Source organism: Meles meles, chromosome X (assembly GCF_922984935.1).
Source record: "Meles meles chromosome X, mMelMel3.1 paternal haplotype, whole genome shotgun sequence".
NCBI lineage: Eukaryota > Metazoa > Chordata > Mammalia > Carnivora > Mustelidae > Meles > Meles meles.
In genome coordinates this window covers 120,512,452-120,523,836 of record NC_060087.1, presented here as the reverse complement: position 1 = coordinate 120,523,836, position 11,385 = coordinate 120,512,452, and the positions used below count along the sequence as shown (strand labels likewise).

The 11,385-nt window shown below is 45.0% G+C and overlaps 1 pseudogene; it reads right to left on the bottom strand.

Moving 5' to 3' along the window:
- Nucleotides 1-10,180: 10,180 nt before the first annotated feature.
- On the bottom strand, nucleotides 10,181-11,052 carry LOC123935177 (annotated as a pseudogene).
- Nucleotides 11,053-11,385: the final 333 nt, after the last annotated feature.

Sequence of the window (11,385 nt, the reverse complement as noted above, 5' to 3'; positions counted from 1 at the left end):
GAAGAAATAAACAGGAGGTGCATTACATGCTATTAATTATTTTCACTGCTACAGTTGTTTGCTATATAATATAGGCCAAGGGGTTAGCCTGAAGCTTCTCCTAATATATTAGTAAATAAATTTGAACAGATTTTAATTTGCTAATGGAAAGGTCTAGGCCAGTTGCAAATAAGAGTGAGGCTACTTTGTCTCCCTCATTAGCATGCAACCAGGCTTATCCTTCCCATTCATACAAAATGTTACATTTCCATAAAGTGTAGTGTAATTTGTCAGGGAAAAAACTCTGTAAACTAGATTAGAATAAAGATAAATTTGTATCATGTGGTCATCCTCCTCATAGCATCTTCATGATAATTGCACATCTAACACCTGCCTCCAAATAATACCACTCCGAATCTTCCTAGCACGTAAAAATGACAGGGAATAGAATAACTGTTCCTCTTCTTTCTGAGCAGCCCACTTACAGCCGTAGCCTTTTCTTGTTGTTCACTGCCATGTCGCAGGTTTGCTTTGGTTTTGTCATACGGGAGATTCTCCCAGCTTAGCAATTTTAAATACTTAGTCTACATTACGGATTTATGATGTTTTCAGAAAGCTGACATTAAAATAACATAACAAATCACTGCCTGCTATGTGACGAAAGCCACAGTCTGACATGCAATGACTGTTTCAAGTTACGTATTGCAGACAATTTTATCTAGCTTTGGTGTGTACTTTTCAGCTCCTCCTGCCCCCACACCCAATCATTTATTTGACTCACTGAAAATAATGACTAAAATGTGTGAGCTTTAAGTCCCGAATAAGGAAGAGCCAAAATCTACAGTTTGAATCCTCCATTCTCATTTTCATTCTTGCGCTCAGCCCGGACCACAGGCGGACTGTACACCTGCCGCAGTCCCTGTCTGTGAGCCACCTTCAGGGGACGGCAATCTCTGCCACTGTTAGTCAAGAATGACTGGGAGTCCCCTCAAGTTCCCGCCCCTCTTTGGTGCCTATGTTTCCTTCCCTCCCACACTGTGAGGCAAGTCCTTTCAGGTATCGGGGCAGAAAAGGTCACCTGTGCTGGCTCGTTCCTCAGCTTAACTCTGGGGGTCAGGAGGAGGCGTCTCATACAGTAGAAGGACAGAGAGGCAGGGCTGACCAGCAGAGATCGCTTTTTGAACAGATAAACGTAGAGTCTACCCGCCAGGATTATGGCTTTGTAAAGGAAGGGTCCAAAATCACTGTCAAGGGGAAAGACTGTTAAGGAAGGTCGACCACATGAGAAGCAAAACTGATAGGAGAAGTCTGAGTTTATAAAATCTGATAATCTAAGGACTTAAAATGACAGAAAAAGCTCATGAGACTGTCCTCGGGCTTTCATTCTTTTATTTATACTGATGGCTCAAACCTACATTTCCAGTTCTGAGCTCTCACACAAAAATTTAATATTGGTTTAGTGTTCTGAGGTTTTAGAAAATGCTTTGCAGGGGCGCGCGGCTGGTTCCGTCCGCAGAGCGTGCGGCCCTCGGTCTCGAGCCCCACCTTGGGTATAGAGATTACGAAAAAATAAAATCTTTAAAATCTGTGTTGAGGTTTACTGTTGGGTAAGATGCTCATCATAGCACCGTGAAGCGGGCCGGCTCAGAGAGACGCAGTGCCTTGCTTGAAGAGACTCAGGAGGGATTTGGGTACTGGCCCAGTGACCCCAAATCCCAAGCCCTTTCCACAGCCCCATGTGGCTTTCCCCCAACCTTAAGTCTCTAAGAGCTGTGCCGTGCTCCACGCCAACTGCCACGGGAGCAGCCTAGGGGAGTGCCAGATGACTTTCTGAAATCCTTCTCCACATTTTCCCTCACCCCTTCCTCCCTCTTACCAAGATCCTTGGCTGAGTCTTGGAGCAGAGAATGCCTGGGTAATCCTGGCCCAAGAACGACCTCCCACCCCACACCCCTCCAACTCTGGCCCTCTCCTTGCAGAGAGGCAAACACCCTCTCCCTGCGAGTGGCAAGTGTCTTCTGCATCCGGGACGGGAAGAGACACTGGTGTTCACAGGGCTGGGGGTGGGAAAGACGGTAGTGGACACGGAGCTCTCACAGCCGTTCGGGGCACATTCTCCAGAATTGCTTCCGGCTGAACTGAGTTAAACTGACTTCCCAACTCGGATGGCACAACAGACCACAAGATTCCCTGCCATATATCGAGTAACCTACCTTACATCTCCCCCTGAAACTGAAGAAAAGGGAAATCATGACTTCAGTCCTTGTCCAGAATCTCCTAAAGGATGTGAAACTTCTGGACAAACCATGTCACCTACTTCGCTCTACAGCTTTGGTGTCCGAATGAGAGACAAACCAAACTTGGTCTTGGACTAATCTGGATTGGGTGAGAAAGAAAAAATAACTTTTTTTTTGATGATTCTACCATGTAATAACTGCAACAGAGACGGGAAAACTTAGGCAACTCCGGGTAACAAGACACTATTCTACTCGACAGGCACGGGGTCCCTTTGCCCCTGAGCACCCATCGTTTCACCCGTTACTTCCTACAAAGATAGAGGAATAGAGGAGCTCAAGAGTCAGTCCCCTTAATTACAATGATGCCTCAAGGATGATTCCAACATAGGCCACAATCAGGCACTTTCAATTCCAAGTATCTGCACTATTTGCTATGCTGTGGAAGAGAACCGAACCACAGAAACCACAGCACTTTGAACTTTAAGGCATCATTATACAGGTTGCTTTAAAATACTCAATGTCTGCTAACTGCATTTTCCCTAGGAAGGTAGGCAGTTATTACGAACTTCACTGGTATCCCCACTATACGGATAAAGTACTGAAATCAAGCTGGGAAGGACACCGAATTCAGAGAGCATAGCTGAATATTCACTTTATAGTTCAGAAGACGTAAACTTGGCCTTGGTCAAGGGAGCCCAGATCATGACATTTAAGAAAGGAATTTAGCCAGCCTTTCAACAAAATAATTGAGGCAAATACAGGACTTCCTCACTCTTAGATAATTGTCTCAACTCTCTACCTCACTTTACATAGAAAGATGAAAATGATGTCATCGTTTTATTTTATTTTTTAAGATTTATTTAATTTATTTATTTGACAGAGAGACAGATCACAGGTAGGCAGAGAGACAGGCAGAGAGAGAGGGGGAAGCAGGCTCCCCGCTGAGCAGAGAGCCCGATGCGGGGCTGAATGCCAGGACCCTGGGATCATGACCTGAGCAGAAGGCAAAGGCTTTAACCCACCAAGCCACCAGGAGCCCAGATGCCATCGTTTTAAATAACCAGCACTTAAAGAGTTCTAAGTCTCTACTCCATTTGTTTGGCCTTTATAAATTATGGATGAATTTTCTGCCTTTGTCTCCATTGCGAGAGCTATAGAAAGTTCGAAAATCCAAGAAATTTGCAGTCTGGAAAGGGAAAAAAAGTATAACATAGTAAATTTGACATCTTGGTCAGTAGTTTATGTTATTCAAAACCTGAATTGTTCTCAAACCCAAGAAAATGAAAGGTAGTTGGAACCTAAGCCAAAAGGATTTGCCAGTAGTTTGACTAATACAATTCAGCCGTGTACAAAAACATGCAGAGTAGGTTGTAATTACAAATGCCACACATAACCAAAAAACATTCCAACCGCTTTTATTAGGAGGGAAGAAAGGGGCTTAGAAAACTCTATTGCTACGGGCGCCTGGGTGGCTCAGTGGGTTGAAGCCTCTGCCTTCAACTCAGGTCATGTTCCCAGGGTCCTGGGATCAAGCTCCGCATCGGGCTCTCTGCTCGGCGGGGAGCCTGTTTCCTCCTCTCTCTCTGCCTGCCTCTCTGCCTACTTGTGATCTCTGTCTGTCACATAAATAAATAAATAAAATCTGGAAAAAATTCAAATAAAAAAAAAGAAAACTCTATTGCTAGAAACAGTGGTAAGATAAACCCTCCTCAGGTCACTTCATCAAGACATCCGTGTGTCCACCACCAATTTAAACGTTCTCTCCATACAAATCTGAAGGTGCCTATTCACCAAGTGTCTTTCCAAACCTAACAACTATCTGCCAGAAAAGGAAATTTACAGATATTTGTGACCAGGACAAAAATCATCAAGGGAGGCCTAATACTTCTTCTGTTTCACTGTAGGGTGTTAGAAGCTGTGGGTTCTACACAATTCCCAGCATTCCCAGCACACCAGCTGTTACCCCACTCTTTATCTTGCCCCGATACTCAGCCTTCCCTAAGTGACAATTCTTTTTTTTCCCATTTTATTTATTTTTTCAGCGTAACAGTATTCATTCTTTTTGCACAACACCCAGTGCTCCATGCAAAACGTGCCCTCCCCATTACCCACCACCTGTTCCCCCAACCTCCCACCCCTGACCCTTCAAAACCCTCAGGTTGCCCCAACCTCCCACCCCTGACCCTTCAAAACCCTCAGGTTGTTTTTCAGAGTCCATAGTCTCTTATGGTTCGCCTCGCCTCCCTAAGTGACAATTCTTGACTTACTCTACGAATACCTCTAAACCGTCTATAGATATTTCAAACACTTAGCCAATTTAATGGAACCCTTACTTTTGAAGGGGAAACCTCATCATGCGCCCTTTCTTTCTTGAGGCTGCTTGAAATTGGGAAAAATATGGGCATGTTATTTTATTTTCAAAATACAAATATTAAATATAAGGTTCTTTGTCAACTGAAACCATAAAAATTATGGTCGTCATTTCCGCTCATTTTTCTGATTCCTACACCTACTGTTAAAAGAAAAAACCAACCTTGAAGAGGCCAGGGTCCGGAGTGGCATGGGTTAAAGCCGCCTATTGAAGTAATCTCACAGTTTAGAGAAAGACAGAGAAAAACTCCCTCACACCTCCAGCACCAGTCCTGAGGGCCAGGACTCCCTCCTTAGAGACGCACGGAAACAAAAACCACTTCCCCGCTGGTTATAATTCACTGAGCGGGACCAAAGTTTACTGGCTGTTTACCAAGTGCCAGGTACCATGCGAAGCACGTGCACGTATTGTGTGATTTCAGCCTGTCACTAACAGGAAGGCATTATCACCTCCATTTGATGAAAAGGAACAGAAACAGCCTAAGATCACACATCCAGGAAGCGGCTACAATGGGATTCCAAGCTGGAGGGTCTCCCCTTTGCTGCCGCGCTCCTCAGCCTCTTTGATGGCAAACACGCACCCGGCGCTTTCTGCCTTGTATTTTCGACATTTAGCAAGTGTTTCGCAGCCGCTCTGTCAAGGCTCACGTCATCTCTGCTGGCCAAGAGGTTAACTAGTCTGTTTGAGGGCCTCGGAGAGGCGGAAACAAGAGTGGCGCGTGGCAGAGCCCCCGGAATCTGGAGTCCAGTACGCCTGGACTCGCGTCCCTAAGACCCCCCAGGAGCTTCAGACTCTGTGACCTTGGGCAAATGGCTTAACCTCTCGGGGCTTCATTTTCTTCACCTGCACAATGGGTTTTGTGGTCCAGCCTTATCGTCCCCACAGTGTCATTACTCCTGAGATACTGCATGTGAAGGTGATTCGTTAACTGCAAAGTGACGAACTCGGATTCTCCACGTAGGGTCCGCAGACGGGCTAGGGGAAGTCCGCTGAACACCTTGACGGTATCTGCGAGCTGTGTTTGTTTGTGTGTTTGGGCTTTTTCTTTCTTCTGGGCAGACTGGCCACGGGTTGTTTCATCAGCCTACCCGCAAAGCAGGTGAAAACTGCTCCAGTACATAAATACCATTTTATCTTTAGGTGACGAGAAGATAAGAATTCTCTTTACTGGAGACCACTCTACCTCCCTAGAGTTTCTTTCCATACCTCTTGGGCCTCACTCTCTGGCTCCACACTAGGAATCTGCCCTCCTCGTCTCCCCCTCCACGCCTCAGGCTCTCATTCATCCTTCATTCATTCAACCCATATATATTTTTTAAGATTTTATTTACTTATTTGACAGACAGAGATCACAAGTAGGCAGTGAGGCAGGCAGAGGGGGTGGGGCGGGAAGCAGGTTCCCTGCTGAGTGGAGAGCCCCACCCCGGGCTCCATCCAGGACCCTGGGATCATGACCCAAGCCGAAGGCAGGGGCTTTACCCCACTGAGCCACCCAGGCGCCCCTCATTCAACCCATATTAAAGGCCTGATTTCAGCCCAAGTGGTGTGCTGGGTGCTAGGGATATGGCAGGGAACCGCACTCGCTACCTCGTGAAATTTCAGAATCTAGTGGAGAAGACAGATAAAATTTGGGTCTTGAGAGCAGCAAGAGAGTGTTGCGGATAGATGAAGTGTGGAGTACACAGGAGCGTGGGGATGCCTGCGTCCTTGTCATGGAGGAAATGCTGAATTCTTCCCCTAGCCTCGTCACTTTTCTGCCCATGTGCTTAGTTTGTCCAGATGGTCCCTTTAAAGCAAACCAGAAAAGACAGACGGGAGTATGATGTTCTTCAAGCAAGCACCACGTCCGTCATTACAGACCCTAAACATCGATTAATTCATCCTTACATCAAATCACGTATTTCCTCAATTCTGAGGCTTATGGTTTTTACACTTTCATGTCTGAAAGTGAGAAGTAACTGTATACACTTAACGTAAAGCACTTTCTTTCCCAACAGAGGTCTTTTGGGGTCAATGATGCAAGTTGTAAGCAATAGACGACATCTCTGAACAGTGGAAATAGGATAAATTCTTGGGCGATCACATCTTGCACTCTCGACTCATGTATGATGAAGCATGAGCTCTTTATGATGTTGGACAAGGCCCTCAACGTTTGGGCCTCTGGCCAGTTCTCACCACATGCTGTCTTGAACCCTACGCTCCAGGCCTTCCTAATTATTTTCCAGTGACAGGTGATAGTTTCCCACCTCTAACGGCTATCTATTAGCATATCTTCCCCAACTAAACTGTGAGCATTCCCCAGGGCACTACCATGCCTAATTCAGCTCCCAATCTCCAGCACAGTTTCCCCAATATAGGTGTGCTAAAGTGTGAAGGAATATATTAGCCCGTGGTCTTACTATGGACTAGACCCCCCAGCCCCTTTTCCCAGGGGTTGCTAGGCTCATGTCTTCCAGCCTGTATTGGCGTGACGGTTTCAAGATCTAGCTCAGATCCCAGCCTGTCTATGAAGCCTTTCCTAATTCTCCCTACCCAGAAAGCACCTCTCTCTTCTCTGAATTCGCTCCTGGCACTCCATGAGGATTCAACAACAGTTCATCGGCAAGCAGAAGCAGGTTTCACTAGAATCCTGGTTCCCGGGGGCTCTGTGAACAGGGCACACACAAATACCATACTCTATATAGCACACTTAAAGAGATTAAAAGATTCAAAATAGCCCCAAGGTGTGTGGGTGATCAGGACCTTACAGACACTACTGCCGTACAGGAAGGCACCCACAACCATGGCACGTCCACAGAGCTGCGTGAGTCAAACCTCATTGCCCCGCGAACATATGCTCTCTCAAATACTCTCTCAACCAAATTCGTACCCTTGGAGAAGTTTCTCCCTCCTTTGACGTTTTAAGCAGTTGGCGGGCTCCACAGAGTTCAGCCACGGTGAGACATTGTGTCTTGTTTTACTCTAGGTCTTGTAAATTCTTACATTTACAAACTCAAAGATAGGCATCACAATTGTTAAATGACATAATCTCGTAGGGTCTTCCTAGTTTAGGCAGAGACTCATGCCTTCATCTTCTAGATCCGCATACCCTAGCTGAGGTCTGGGGCAAAACACATGTACGGGGAATAAATAAAAGAGGTGATTTGTTTTGTATTCGTTCTTGATTTGCCTTATAAGATACATGTCTTTGGCATTAATAACTGATCGATACAATCTTTACGAAAATATCAGGAATAAAGGAATCATTCAAGGCTGGCTTAGTTAGGTTTAAGTCCCAGGAAGGACTCACACAAACTCAGCCGATTTGTGAGGAAATCATCTCATCACTGACCAAGAAACCCCATTATTCCTCAAGGTCACAAGGGAGAAGGAAGTACTCAGGAAGAGTCCTGAGTAGGTGAAGGAAATCCCTTCTTACATTTACAAGTGTAAAGTCCAAGGTTGGGTACCTGGTATAGTAGGAAATTACTTTAAAATAACAAAAAGTCATCCGTAATTTCAGTAACCCTAAGTGGGAGTGCAGAAAGCAAAAAGGAGACTTCAGGAGATTGAAGAACAAACTTAAAACTTCTGTCCCTGTCTTCAGCCAGGTAACAGCTTGAAGTTGTCAGGGAAGAGTTTTAATTTTATAGTAGCTAGAGTGGGACTTTCTTTAGTTCTTGTTTTTAAAGAGTTATTTATTTATTTGAGAGAGAGAGAGAGAGCGCACGCATGAGTGGGGGGTGGACAGAGGAGGAGAATCTTCAAGCAGCCTCCCCGATGCACGGAGAGCTGGACGTGGGGCTTGATCCTACAATCCATGAGATCATGACCTGAGCCAAAACCAAGAGTCAGATCCTTAACCAACTAAGCCTCCCAGGTGCCCCTAGAGTGGGACTTTCAGTTTTACTCAATTAAGAAAAAAATATATAGGTTTTTGGAAAACAAGGTAGAATGGTCCAACTTACCTACCTGTCTCTGAAAAATACCCCTGGGGCTGGAATTCAAGGGAACTCCCAGTTCAAGGCCATTGTGCTTGGGCAGAGATGATGGATCATGCTACCAAATGGCTAACTCACTGAACTAGGAGAGCAGAGACATGAGTCTCTTCCTGACGGTGCTACCAATCCTCCCCCAACACCCACCCCAACAATGTGATGAGGCTTCTTCTTCTAGTAGAGTATGAAATTCAATAACCCCCTCCCCGGGATTAGAAGGAGTTTACGACATAGGATCTTACAAGAGAAACACTTAGCCTCCTTGAAGATGTGCCCAGGGCAAAAAGATGTGCCCTGAGATTTCTGGGAAAATGGAATGACAGCACCTGCAGCCTCACAGAAGGTCAGTTTCAAATACAGAATTCTCAAATCCCTAGTAGTGCTGAGTCAGAATGCGGCAGTGAGTGGAGCACCAGCCCCTTGTCCCCAGACCACCCCTTCCTCTCCTCCCACTCCTACCCAGGCCATGCCACTTACATGAGGATTCTCGTGTCCTCCCATATGGACACCCAAGACTGAATGTTCAAGCTCCAACCATTATGATCCAGAATTCTGTTTCTAGGTATATCCATGTTGAAATCATATGTCCACACATAACAGTCTACACAAATGTCCACAGCAGTACTATCTACAATAGTCAAAAGGTGGAAACAACCCAAATGTCCATCAACTGATGGTTGGAAAAATAAAATGTAGTGCATTATACAATGGAATATTACTCAGCCGTTAAAAAGAATGAACTCCTGATACATTCTACAACATGAATTAACCTTGCAAACATGCAAGTGAAAGAGGCCAGTCATAAAAGACCCAATAATAGATGATCCCACTTATATGAAATATTCAGAATAGGCAAATCCATAGAGACACTAATCCAATTTTCATGGTTTCCAGGGTTTGGGGGGTAGGGAGTGATTAGGAACAGGAAGTGAGTGCTTAGTTGGTATGGGGTTTCCATGTGTGGTGATGGAACAGTTCTGGAATTAGGCAACGGCAATGGCCGCACAACACTGTGAATGTACTAAATGCTCGCCTCAGTCCGCTCAGGCTGCTGTAACAAAATCCCATCCACAGGATAACTGGCAAACAAGAGAAATTTATTTCTCACAGTTCTGGAGGCTGGCAGTCTGAGGTCAAGGCCCTCGACCTGGTTCTTAGCCAGTGCCTTTTCGCTGTGTCATCACATGGCTGAAGGGACTAGACATCTCTCTGGAACCTCGTGTATGAGAGCACCGCTCGCATTTGTGAAGACTCCACTCTTATGATTGAAAGCACCCCCCAAAGTCCCCACCACCTGATACCATCATCTTTGGGGCCTGGGATTTCAGCGTCTGAGTTTTGGAAGACACACTCAGAGCATAGCGATGCCACCGAATTTTTCAGTTTAAAATGGTTAAAATGGTAAGCTTTATGTGATGTGTGTTTTTATCACAATATAAAAAAGAATCCCAAACTCATTTATGCGAAAGTACTGATGACTGATTTCCAACAGCTTACATGTTTATGGTGAAAGCAGCTAACATTTGCTGAGTTTTAGCCAAATATTAATTACTTGATTATCTACTGACTTTCACAACTACCCTGTAAGGTATGCATTTTTATCCCCATTTTTTTTTATTTAACAGTTTATTATGATTTATAAGTGTCATTTTAAAAACATCAGTCCATTAAACCATGTAGAAATAAGTATGCAAAAAGTCTGCAAAACAAAACATACTTTAAACATGTTTGAGTAGAGGGATTATCTGAGATTCCAGATTTTTCGGTCACTTAGTTATTATGCTATGGCTGCCAAGTAATCCTTAACTTCAGTCGGAGTGAGCCTCCTGAATCCGGCTTCATTGCAGATTCCAACCTCTATGTTGTCTTCTGTCATTTGTCCTTCAAAGCTTTCCTTTAGGGTTAATATGGCTGTATGAATGGCATCTTCAAGTTCCAGGTCTTCGTATCTTTTCTCGAGGAAAGTCTTCCCGTTCACATAGTTCTTTCCCATTGCTGTGGCTTTCCAGGCAAAGTAAGCTCCAGACGGATCTGACTGAAATAAGTATGGTCGCCCCTCATTCCAACCACAAATTAGTAGGGAAACTCCAAATGGACGAAAGCCACCTGACTGAGTGTATTCTTGCATCACTGAAGCAACTCTCTGCACCAGCTGAGCTGTGGGGATGGGTTCTTGGTAAACGAGATAGTATCGCTGAGCGAGTTTTCGGGCTCTGTGCACGAGCACTCTGTAATCCGGCCCGTGCCACTATACACCAGGCCTATAGGCTTGGTAATTGGTTCCACTTTGTGTACACTTCTCTCGTCATACAGAATGGATTTCTGTTTCTTCTCAGTTGCTCATACCACACCATTTGCAGCTTTAATTCCTACTGAAGGGGCTCCTCCAGCGACAGCAGCCAAGGCATATTCAATCTGGACAAGTTTACCAGATGGGCTGAATGTAGTCAGCGAAAAGCTGTAACCGCGCTCTGCCATCTTTACCTGGAGTGCCCTTTTTATCCCCATTTTAAAGGAAAGAAGACTAGGAAGTGAACTGTTTTATCTAAGGTCATATAAATCGAAGTAACAGCACTGGGATTCAAGTCCAGATCTGACTGACTCCCGTCGATGCTCCTGACCATAACAAAGAAGGAGATAATGTGGAAGAATTCAAAACATCTGTCAGCAGCTCAAGAAGGTCCGGAGGGCAGAGTGCCCTCCACATCAGGAATCTAGCCTATCTGCACCTTCTACAACTCAAGCAGTGGTCTCCAAACTTCTGTAATCTCTACCCTTACCAGTGATCATATCTGAGCATGTACTCCTAATATATATATAT